Source organism: Bos javanicus, chromosome 5, assembly GCF_032452875.1.
Source record: "Bos javanicus breed banteng chromosome 5, ARS-OSU_banteng_1.0, whole genome shotgun sequence".
Taxonomy (NCBI): domain Eukaryota; kingdom Metazoa; phylum Chordata; class Mammalia; order Artiodactyla; family Bovidae; genus Bos; species Bos javanicus.
Window position 1 is genome coordinate 59429860 of NC_083872.1, and position 10818 is coordinate 59440677.

At 38.1% G+C, this 10818-nt stretch overlaps 1 pseudogene; it reads right to left on the reverse strand.

The window, feature by feature from the left end:
- Positions 1-9604: 9604 nt before the first annotated feature.
- Positions 9605-10536, reverse strand: LOC133248897 (olfactory receptor 6C74-like; annotated as a pseudogene).
- Positions 10537-10818: the final 282 nt, after the last annotated feature.

Sequence of the window (10818 nt, forward strand, 5' to 3'; positions counted from 1 at the left end):
CCACTTCTATAGTTTTAAACTCTTTATGTATGTCTAGAAGAAGGCAATGGCACCCCACTCCAGTACTTTTGCCTAGAAAATCCCATGGACGGATAAGCCTGGCAGGCTGCAGTCTATGGGATCGCTAGAATCGGACACGACTGAGTGACTTCACTTTCACTTTTCACTTTCATGCATTGGAGAAGGAAATGGCAACCCACTCCAGTGTTCTTGCCTGGAAAATCCCAGGGACGGGAAGCCTGGTGGGCTGCCGTCTATGGGTCACACAGAGTTGGACACGACTGAAGTGACTTAGCAGTAGCAGCAGTATGTATGTCTATACCTGGCCAATCATGCAACATGTTACAGCCATGTGCCAAAATTCTGTCCAAAGAATGTAAATGGAGATATCTGTGCAACTTCCAACTTCATACTCTGAAAAATGGAATTTTCACTCCTCTTCCTCTTGATTCCCCTTACTGCTGAAAATGCAGATGTGATGGCAAGCCCTTTGGAGCCATGGCTATGATCAATTACAGTAGAAATTATGAATAAACAAGACAGAACACACATAGATTCTTGACAGGACTGTAGACCATACCAACATAAAGACAGAATCACATTATGGAGGAGTTTTAGCATACCAAGTGAGAGGGTAACAGACAGGAAGGCTAGGGGCCCACAAAAGGAGAAAATAGGCTGCAACTGTCAGATAGTTTTTTTATCTTTCTTAAGCAAAAGGAGGAAACAAGCTACAAGTGCCAGATTTTTTTCCCCTTCTCACTCCTGTACTTTGGCCACCTCATGCAAAGAGTTGACACATTGGAAAAGACTCTGATGCTGGGAGGGATTGGGGGCAGGAGGAGAAAGGGACGACAGAGGATGAGATGGCTGGATGGCATCACCAACTCGATGGCCATGCGTTTGAGTGAACTCCGGGAGTTGATGATGGACAGGGAGGCCCGCCGTGCGGCAATTCATGAGGTCTTGAAGAGTCGGACATGACTGAGTGACGAACTGAACTGAACTGATACAAAATTAAAAAGAGGTTTTTAAAAAATTCTGTGTTGCGATGACGACACCTGGTTCCACCTGAACTTAACTTTTCTCAAACCTGGAGCTAACCAATGAGTTTTCCTTATGGAAATGTTTTCCTTAAGCTATGTTAATGAGCTAGGTATTTACCCTAGACACCAGACCACCTGACTCGCCTCTTGAGTAATCTGTATGCAGGTCAGGAAGCAACAATTAGAACTGAACACGGAACAACAGACTGGTTTCAAATAGGGAAAGGAGTACATCAAGGCTGTATATTGTCACCTTGCTTATTTAACTTATATGCAGAGTACTCATGAGAAATGCTGGGCTGGAGGAAGCACAAGCTGGAATCAGGATTTCCAGGAGATATATCAATAACCTCAGATAAGCAGATGACACCACCCTTATGGCAGAAAGTGAAAAGGAAATAAAGAGCCTCTTGATGAAAGTGAAAGAGGAGAGTGAAAAAGTTGGCTTAAAGGTCAACATTCAGAAAATAGAGATCATGGCATCTGGTCCCATCACTTCATGACAAATAGATGGAGAAACAGTGGAAACAGTGGCAGACTTTATTTTTGGGGGACTCCAAAATCACTGCAGATGATGACTGCAGCCATGAAATCAAAAGACTCTTACTCCTTGGAAGAAAAGTTATGACCAACCTAGATGGCATATTAAAAAGCAGAGACATTACTTTGCCAACAAAAGTCCATCTAGTCAAGGCTATGGTTTTTCCAGTAGTCATGTATAGATGTGAGAATTGGACTCTAAAGAAAACTGAGTGCTGAAGAATTGATGCTTTTGAACTGTGGTGTTGGAGAAGACTCTTGAGAGTCCCTTGGACTGCAAGGAGATCCAACCAGTCCATCCTAAAGGATCTGTCCTGAATATTCATTGGAAAGACTGATGTTGAAACTGAAACTCCAATACTTTGGCCACCTGACGCGAAGAGCTGACTCATTTGAAAAGACCCTGATTCTGGGAAAGATTGAAGGCGACTGGAGAAGGGGATGACAGGATGAAATGGTTGGGTGGCATCACTGACTCAATGGACATGAGTTTGAGTAATCTCCAGGAGTTGGTGATGGACAGGGAGGCCTGGTGTTCTGCAGTCCATGGGGTCGCAAAGAGTCGGACACAATTGAGCGACTGAACTGAACTTAACTAAACTATCTTTTTTCAAGTCTGTTCCAACTAAGACTAGAACTGATAATGGCTCAACAAACCAGTATGCTTTACTCATACAATTATTCTCCTAATCTATGTTAATAAGACTATGTATTTGCTTGGAAACCTGCCTTTCTTCAAGATTCATGTCAATCGTTTTATGGCCCGGGATGACTCACCTTGTATCAATGTTGTCTCAAAATGCATGTTGTGGGTGAGAGGCCTGTTGCCTTTCTCTGAGTTTTGAGATATTTCCTTTCTCTAATTAGCAGCCTGCTAGTAGGTATATAGTTCAGTTCAGTTCAGTCGCTCAGTCGTGTCTGACTCTTTGTGACCCCATGAATTGCAGCACGCCAGGCCTCCCTGTCTATCACCATAACTTTCTGCTAAAGACAAGCAGGGGGGCACTCTTTCTGCCCACTTCTGATGTCTATGTCAGAATATTTCTCTATCTCTTTTATACTTTTAATAAAACTTGATTACACAAAAGCTCTCAGAAATCAAGCCTTATCACTGGCCCTGGATTGAATTCCTCTCCTCCCGCAGCCAAGAATCCTGGCATCTTTAATGGCTCAGCAATAACCTTTCACAGCATGACTATTAAAGATAGAAACAAATTATTTTTTGCTTTACATGCTATGCTATTTTTCTCATACTATATAATATATATATATATTTCAAAACCTGTTTACTTGGACTGATATTTCATATTTGTTTAACTTGTTTACTCTGTCCATGTGTCTTCTCTCATGATCCTTTATTTTATGATTATAATTAACGGATATGTATGTCTTTAGTCCTTACAGGCAAGTTTGGCCTTGGAGTACAAAATGAAGCAGGGCAAAGGCTGACAGAGCTTTGCCAAGGGAACACACTGGTTATATCAAACACCCTCTTCCAACAACACAAAAGACGACTCTACACATGAACATCACCAAATGTTTAATACCGAAATCAGACTGATTATATTCTTTGCAGCCAAAGATGGAGAGGCTCTATACAGTCAGCAAAAACAAGACCTGGAGCTAACTGTGGCTCAGATCATCAATTATTGCAATATTCAGATTTAAATTGAATATGGTAGGGAAAACCACTAGGTCATTCAGGTATGACCTAAATCAAATCTCTTATGATTACACAAGGGAAGTTATGAATAGATTCAAGGGGTTATACCTGTTAGGTTGCCTGACGATCTATGGATAGAGATTCATGACATTTTAAAGGAGGCGGTGAACAAAACCATCCCCAAGAAACAGAAATGGAAGAAGGCAGAATGGTTGTCTGAGGATGCCTTACAAATAGCTGAGCAAAGAAGAGAAGTGAAAGGCAAAGGGAAAGATATACCCAACTGAATGCAGAGTTCCAAAGAATAGCAAGGGGATATAAGAAAGCCTTCTTAAGTGAACAATGAAAAGAAATAGAGGAAAACTATAGAATGTGAAAGACTAGAGATCTCTTTAAGAAAATTGGAGATATCAAGGGAACATTTCATGCAAAGATAGGCACAATAAAGGACAAAAAATGCTCAAAGACCTAACAGAAGCAGAAGATATTAACAAGAGGTAGCAAGAATATACAGAAGAACTGTACAAAAAAAGTGCTTAATGACTCAGATAACCATGATCATGTGGTCATTCACTTAAAGCCAGACATCCTGTGCATGGTTCAAGTGGGCCTTAGGAAGCATTACTACAAGCAAAACTAGTAGAGGTGATGGAATTCCAGTTGAGCTATTTCAAGTCCTAAAGGTTAATGCTGTCAAAGTGCTGCATTCATTATACCAGCAAATTTGGGAAATTCAGCAGTGGTCACAGCACTGGAAAAAGTCATTTTTCATTCCAATCCCAAAGAAAAGCAATACCAATGTTTAAACTCCCTTAAAATTTCTTTTATTTCACATGCTAGCAAGATTATGCTCAAAATCCTTTAAAAAAGGCTTCAACAGTACTTGAACTGAGAATTCCAGATGTGCAAGCTGGATTTAGAAAAGGCAAAGAAACCAGGGATTAAATTGCCAGCATACACTGGATCATAGAAAAAATAAGACAATTCCAGAAAAACATCGATTTTTGCTTCATTGACTATGCTAAAGCCTTTGACTGTGTGGATCACAACAAACTGTGGAAAATACTTAGAGATGGAATACCAGACCCCCTGGAATGGAATACATGCCTCCTGTATGCAGTTTAAGAAGAAACATTTGGAACTGGACATGGAACAATGGACTGGTTCAAAATTCAAAAAGGAGTATGCCAAAGCTGTATATTGTCACTCTGCTTTTTAAACATATATGCAGAGTACATCATATGAAATGCCACACAATCTGGAATCAAGATTTCCAGGAGAAATATCAGCAACTTCAGATATGCAGATGATACCACTTTAACAGCAGAAAGCAAAGAGGAACTAAAGAGCCTCTTGATGAAAGTGAAAGAAGAGACTGGATAAAACTCAACATTCAAAAAACTAAGATTATGGCATTGGTTCCCATCACTTCATGGCAAATAGATAGGGAAAAAGTGGAAGCAGTAACAGACTTTATTGTCTTGAGCTCCAAAATCACTGCAGAAGGTGAGTGCAGCCATTAAATTAAAAGACACTCGCTCCTTGGAATAAAAGCTATGAGAAACCTAGACAGAAACATCATTTTGCTAACATAAATCCATAGAGTCAAAGCTATAATTTTTCCAGTAGTCGTGTATGGCTGTGAGTGCTGAATCATAAAGAAGGCAGAATGCCAAAGAACTGATGCTTTCAAACTATGTTTCTGGAGAAGATTCTTGAGAACCCTTAGTCAGCAAGGAGATCAAACCGGTCAACCCTAAAGGAAATCAGTCCTGAATATTCATTGGAAGGACTGATGCTGAAGTTGAAGCTCCAATACTTTGGGCACCTGATGTGAAGAGCTGATTGATTGGCAAAAAGCCTAATGCTGGGAAATATTGAAGGCAGGAGGAGACGGGGATGACAGAGGATGAGATGATTAGATGTTATCACACACTCAATGGGCATGAGTTTGAGCAAACTCCAGGAGATAATGAAGAACAGGGAAGCTTGGCATGCTGCAGTCCAAAGAGTCAGACACGACTGAGCAACTGAACAATAGCCAGTTCTGATAGTTTTCTTTTTTCATATTTTCTAGTTCCTTGTTAAAATTATCACTCTGTTCATCTATTGTTTCCCCTAGTTCAGTTAACATTTTCATTACTAATATTTTGAACTGTTTATCTGTTAAATTATTTTTTTCATTTCACTAGTTGTTCGTTCAAATTTCTTTTGTTTGATTTGAAACAAATTACTCCATCTTCTTGTTGCTTAAATTTCTGACTTTATGAAATCCGGTGAAACAGTCATATCTATCGCTGTCTTGAAGGCTGTCTTGTGTGGGTGCATCACTAGACAGTCTGTGTGTGCCTAGTGACTTTGGTCAGAGATCTGGATCAGAAGTGAGCACAAATCTTATTTCCCCTGGACTGTGCTGGCGGCTATCAACTTGGTGGGATGGCAGTTGGAGATGAAGGGGCTAGAGTCAGAGCCAGATGTAAGCTGGGGCTTTTTCTATGGTCAGAGGCCAACACAGCCCCATCAATATATGGACTGTCCCTTGGTGCTGAAGAAGAAGCACTGAGGGTCAGGTTATATCTGATTTCCTGTTCCGTTTAAGTGTGTGCTCTCCCTGCCTCTCATCATCAACACCTTTATCCAGAAGGGGCTAGAGCTGGAGTAAGAGGGGCCAGAATGTGCACCTGTTGCAGGCCAGGGTGTGTTCTTGGGGGGCTCTGGCACAGTAGTATTCAAGACTGGACCTGATATGTTACCTCTATGAGTACCACCAGCAAAGGCCACCCCTACCTTTTTCAGATGTAGTGCCAGGTCTGAATTGACTTTATCCCCTTGCCCTAGTTGGGAGCTGCACCATGGAGCAAGAGGAGCTGAAGTGAACACTTGACATTGGCCAGGGCACACATGTGGCCAGTATGGGAAAATGACTAAAGTCCTAGGCAGTCTCAATCTGCCTCTTCTACCTTGTTTCAGGAGCAAGCAAGTATATCTGCTCTTCACAGAGTCTAAGATTCTCGAAGCCCTGCAGCCAGCTCCATGGGTTTTCAAGTCAGCCAAGGAAACTTGTTTTCCTAGTGTTAGATTCTAGGACTGTGGTGGATATGTGGTTCAAACTACTCACTCTCCAGAGAGGACTTCTGAGTCCATGTAACCTCTGCCCTTTTCAGTGTCCCCTACTAAGGGTGCAGTTCCCTACCTGATTGCTTCTTTTTCCTTCCTACCTGACTCTGAGGGGATCTTTCTTTACACCTTTAGTTGTATAGCAATCTTTCTGGCAGTCTCCAATTTGTTTTCAGTGAGAATTGTTCCATAGGTAGATGTGTTTTTGATGTATTCATTGGGGGAGGTGAGCTCAGCATTTTCCTACTCTTGACATTTTCATCTCCCTAAGTAATTTGTTTTAAAAATAGCACTTCATATCTTTTAATCCCCTTCACCTATTTTAACCCTCCACCAACTTCTCTTCCCTTTGGTAACCCTAGTTTCTTCTATCTGTCAGTCTCTTTCTGTTCTGTTAAATTTGTTTGTTTTATTTTTGATTCCACATATAAGTGAAACATTTGGCATTTGTCTTTCTCTGTCTGACTTACTTCCTTAAGCATAATACCCTTCAGCTTCATCATGTTTCCACAAATGACAAAATTTCATTTCATTTCATGGTTGAGTAATACTCAATTGCCTATATACAGGCATCCCTTCTTCCTTATCCATTCATCTCTTGATGGACTTTAGGTTATTTCCATATCTTGGCTACTATAAATAATGCTACTATGAACATTGGGGTGCATCTATTTTTTTTCAAATTAGTGTTTTTGCTTTCTTTAGACAAATATTCAGGAGTGGAATGGCTGGATTGTATGGTAGTTCTATTTTTAATTTTTGAGTAATTGCCATGATTTCTCCACAATGGCTGCATCAGTTTAAATTCACATCAACAGTGTACCAGGGCTGCCTTTCCCCCACATTCTCACCAACACGTATTATTTACTGTCTTTTTGATGATAGCCATGCTGATTGGTTTGACATGGTATCTCATTGTGGTTTTGATTGGCTTTTTCCTGATGATCAGGGATGTAGAGCATCTTTTCATGTGCCTGTGGGCCATCTGTATGTCTTCTTTGGGGAAAAAATAAATGTCTATTCAGGCCCTCTGTCCAATTTTTAATTGAATTGTTTGCTAAGGAATGGCAACTCAGTCCAGTATTCTTACCTGGAGAATCTCATGGACAGAGGAGCCTGGTGGGCTACAGTCCATAGGGTCACAAAGAGTTGGACATGACTGAAGTGACTTAGGCATCATGCACTGTTTCTGGGATTTCTATTCTGTTTCATTGATCTCTGTGTCTTTTTTTTTTTTTTTTTTGCAAGACCATACTGATTTGATGACTGTAACTTTATAGTGTGGTCTGAAGTAAGGGAGCGTGAGATCTCCAGCACTGTTCTTTTTTCTGAAAATTTCATTGACTATTTGGGATCTATTGTCATTCCATAAAATTTTAGGATTATTTGTTCTAGTTTTGTGAAAAATGTCATAGGGATCTTCACAGGGATTTTATTAAATCTATAGATAACTTTTGGTAATGTGGATATATTAACAACATAATTAATTCTTTTAATCCATAAATACAGAATATATTTCCATATATCTGCATCATACTCAATGCCTTTCATCAATGTTTTACACTTTCAGATTAGAAATATTTCACAACCCTGGTTAAATTACTTCTTGAGCAGTTTATTCTTTTTGATGCAATTATTAATAGGATTGTCTTCTTGATTTTTCTTTCTAGTAGCTTCACTGAGTTTTTCCTTGCTCTTATGCATAATGATAATAATTTTTATATCACACAGTTGTTTCCAAAATTATATGATTTACATAAAACACCTACCAGTTTCTGTCATTTACTGAGTAGTCAATAAACTGAGTTTTTATCTCTAATTCTATATTTGTTGTTCAGCTACTTCAGTAGAGCTGAAAAGATGAAAGCATTTAAGGATAAAGTATTTTAGCATTTCACATGTAAGCCTTCTTAAGAAGTAAGTTGTACTTCTATTTAAAAGCTGTGTTAGAGATATAATTTAATCAAAAACAAACAAAAAGTAGTAGAAAATTCTCTGAGGATTCAGGATCCCGAATCCTCAGGTACCAGCATGATTAGAAATAATCAAATTGATATTTCATAGACAAACTGAAATAATGAAGATGACAGATGATGTAACTTTAATCTACCTTGGTACAGAAAGAAATAGGAATTGGGACATTTTAGTTTAAAACTGTTGGATCCTTATCAAGAGTTTCAGTACATGCTCTATGTTAAATACAGTGTAGATGATAGAACTTTAAAATATATATAATATTTCAGAATAGCTCAATGATAAAGTAGTGGTATAACTTGAACTTATGTTTTCAAAGGACATTTCTCCCAATTAGCACATAACAGAATAAAATTAGTCAGGAATTTAGAGAGCCTTAAGTCTTATTTAAATTTGATTGTCTCAAAATGTATATATGTATGTTCTTCAACTTTTGTGTTCTTAAAATTTCTAAAAGTTTAATAATGCTTCAGAGTCATTAGCTCTACTTTCACAAAATGGATAAAAATGATACTTGAATTATCACCAAAAATTTAACAATTGGTTAAAATACACATTTTCCCTAAAATTATGTTTAAGACCCAAATAGCTTTTAAAGTATAGTTCATTTTATGGTTTTTAAATAAACATATAAAATTGTCTGGTCAATTACATATTATATGTAGTTTTCTTCCTGCCTATCATTTATTTTGCTCAAAAGATAATGTTCAAATACACTTTCTTATAAAGAACCAATTTCTAAAGAATGTATTAAAACAATAATATTTTAATAAACATTTAAAATATGAATATGAACATTATATTAATTTATGTTTTAATTTTCTATTATTTAAATAGAATATGCATTAATAAATGAGTAGTATGAAAAATATAAATGGATATTAGATTTAAGTAGATATTAAGTGATAACAACTAAAAGATAGTAATAACATGGCATCACAAGCTGCTTTAAATATACTTCAAATGTAAGGATACTTTTAGGCTTGACTAACTAGAACTAAGAGATAAAGAAAAATTAAAAATGTGTCTAAATTTCTTTCACATGTACAAAGAAGGTGAGATTCAAAATAAATCTCTATAGAAGACTATAAATAAAATTAAAATTCTAGCACAAAATTTGTATAAAAATAAAGCTTTAGATAAAGATTAATGCTGTAGAAATGAGAGGAAAATCAGAGGAAATGTGTATTAGAACTACATTGGATATGCTGTTGTTGATTGATGCCCTTTTGTTTATCTTCTTTATGTATAGTGCAAATCATATTCATTCCTTTGAGAAAGAAACAACTCTATGTATCATATTCATGAAGGCTTTCTTCACTTGTTGGTTCCTTAAGGTATAAATGAAAGGATTCAAAAATGGAACAACAGAGGTGTTGAGCACTGAAATTCCTTTGGAAAATGATATTCTTTGTTTTACTGAAGGTTTAACATACATAAAGATGCCACTGCCGAAAGTAAGGGATATCACAATCATGTGAGAAGAACATGTTGAAAAAGCCTATGACTAGCTGAGGGAATTCTTAGAATGGTCAAGGCAATACAGGTATATGATATAATCACCATTACCAGTGTGATCACCAGTGTCACCACAGCTGAGATGAATCCCATCATCTCGATTAACTTTGTATCTGAGCGGGAGATTTGTAGGAGGGGAGTGGAGTCGAAATAGAAATGATCAACAACGTTGGAGGCACAGAAGTCAAGGTTTAGGCCATAGAGGAGTGGTGGAAAGATGACAAAGAATCCAGCAAACCAACAACTGAGGACAAGCTGCACGCAGATTTTACTGTTCATGATGGTTGTGTAATGCTAGGGCTTACAGATGGCAACATAGCGGTCATAGGACATTGCTGCCAGTAAGTAACATTCAGATGCTCCAAGAAGAATAGCAAAAAACACTTGACTCACACAACTGTTATAGGAAATGGTTTTGTCTCCTGTTGCCATCATAACCAGCAATTTAGGAATGCATGTAGTAGTATATGAAATTTCTAAAAAGGAAAAATTTCGAAGGAAAAAGTACATGGGGGTCTTCAGGTGAGTATCTACCAGGGTAAGCGTGATGATAATCAGATTGCAAGTGATGCTAAGCAAGTAGGTGAGTAGGAGGAAGATAAATAAAACAATTTTCATTTGTGGGTCACTTGTTAAACCTGCTAGAATAAACACTACCACCCTTGTATGATTTCCCATTCCAGTTTTCTGACAATTGCTCTGTCTGAATAGAAGAAAAAGAAAAAAAATATGAACCCAATGGAGACATAACAGGAATAATCACTATTTAAGGTAAAGTTAGGTAATGGCAACCCACTCTGGTACTCTTGCTGGAGAATCCCATGGACGGAGGAGCCTGGTAGGCTGCAGTCCATGGGGTCACTAAGAGTGGGACACGACCGAGCGACTTCACTTTCACTTTTCACTTTCATGCATTGGAGAAGGGAATGGCAACCTACTCCAGTGTTCTTGCCTGGAGAA